We start from the raw sequence: 2,170 nt of genomic DNA, 5'->3' as shown, positions 1-2,170 counted from the left end.
TCTAAATAAATAAATATGGCACTAATATATTGCGCAATTAAATCAAGTGACATTTATTATGAAAATAAATGGGGTCCATTTTGGTTTCATGTCTTTAAATTCTGTTTGAATGGCATTTACACCAAAGGACATGCTGACCATGCACTTTTATACATATATCAGTCCCTCCAGGATTTTGCGATTCTGCGATCGCTGAATTTATCGCAAAATCAAGCAAACTCCAAAATTTTCGCAAGAGCTCGCAAATTTTTGTAATTGCCGCATATTTCCCGCAGATTTTGGGCTTAGACGCGTCCCGTGACGTCATCGCAACGCGCATTCAGTCAAAGAAAGGTTGTTTCTCAGTTCCAAAAATGGAATGAACAGCCTTGCATTCTCATCATGACCGATTTACAAGAGCTACATTGCACAAACGAACCGAAAGCGGAATGAACCCGCGCTACTCCTTTGGGCTACGCAGCGCAGACCGTTTATCTGCTCGGGCCGGCCGCAGGAGTCGCAGGCTGATCTCGATCACGCGACACCGTTATACATAGCGCTGGGAGATACAGTGAAGAAAGTAGTTGAATTTGCCGCAGAATCAGTAACATCTCTGTGAAATCTTGTGAGAAGCATTCAAATTCCACGCAGAATTCTGTTAAAGCTACAGATATCAGAACAAACACCACTGATGTGGAAACCAGGAAAAACATTGTTCAACAAACACAAATCACCACCATTCACCATGGATTTAACATAGTAAAACTACAGGAACAACTTGTGGCAGAAATGGTCTAATGTTTTCGAGTGTTTTTAAATGCTTCACACAACTTTTCCCAGCACTTCAAAGCTTTAAGTATTACCGAATTTGAAAGTTATTTTTAATGTGATGATATTATTTGTTCATCCTTCATAGGTTGCCCCCATTTATAAAACTAAAAGTTTCATAATGTAGGAAAGCAAACACTTATTTCAAAATAAAAAAAGACATTAAAATTATCACTAGTAGATGGCTGCAAAGTAGTACAGGCTCATTAGCCATTTCCACTCCCAAATATATATATTTTTTGTATTTAATAAATTATACTTAGACATTATGAATGACAGTAATAAAAGTTAATTTTATCTGCATCTCAACTACCCAGACAGCACAAGTACATCTGTAAGATGTCTGCTAAAGATCTAGGAAACATCTGCTGTGTAGTCTCAGCAGTAGTTTTACATGCATTCTAATTAATGTCTATTTGACATCTGACTGGAAACATCTTAGAGACGTATTGCAGATGAGCAAACACTCTAAAAAATACATCTTGCATATGTAAATGCAGACATCAAATAATCTCTGAGATTGAGTACATGTGCGATTGGGGTGAGTGCTTTACTGCCACCTTCTGTAGAACTTAATGGCACTGGTGCCCTCAAATGTTAGTCTGGAGCCCTACAGTGGTTCTCGAAGTCAGAAAAGCCATAATGTTAGAAAAATGTTGTCTGTGGTATATTTTCACTGCAAAACAATAAGAAATGCCGCAAATACTCTCCGAGATGTACATGTGCGAAAGGGTGAGTGCTTTAGTGTCAGGTGCTGGTGCCACATTCTATGGAACTTAACAGCACTTAACGGCAACGGTGCTGGTGTCCTCAAATGTTAGTCTGGAGCCCTACAATGGTTCTTGAAGTCAGAAAAGTCATAACAATGTTAGAAGAATGTTGTCTGTGGTATATTTTCACTGCAAAACAATAAGAAATGCCGCAAATATCACCGCAAATTTTGAGAAAAGCCGCAACAAAATCAGTCATTTTAGGCCGCAAAAATCTGAAAAAAGTCCTACGAAATCCTGGAGTGACTGATATATATATACATACACATATATACATATATATATATATATATATATATATATTAGGGCTGGGCAAGTTAACACGTTATTATAGTGTTAACGCATTGATTAACGCCGACAATTATTTTAATCGCACGTTAACGCAGTTTTTTGTTATTATGGAAGTCCGTTGCTCTCTGGCATGGGTCACAGGAGGGGTGGGATGTTGATCAGCTTGGGATGGGTGTCATCACGCATCTCAACCAATGAGAGCATTTGGGGTTTGCCTAAGACTGCAGCAGCTCTCACATGCAGGGGAAGTTGTGGCCTAATGGTTAGAGAGTCGGACTCGTAACCCAAAGGTTGTGGGTTCG

Source organism: Sinocyclocheilus anshuiensis, unplaced genomic scaffold, assembly GCF_001515605.1.
Source record: "Sinocyclocheilus anshuiensis isolate Anshui unplaced genomic scaffold, SAMN03320099.WGS_v1.1 scaffold939, whole genome shotgun sequence".
In the NCBI taxonomy this organism is placed as follows: Eukaryota; Metazoa; Chordata; class Actinopteri; order Cypriniformes; family Cyprinidae; genus Sinocyclocheilus; species Sinocyclocheilus anshuiensis.
Note: the sequence above shows the minus strand (reverse complement) of the source record.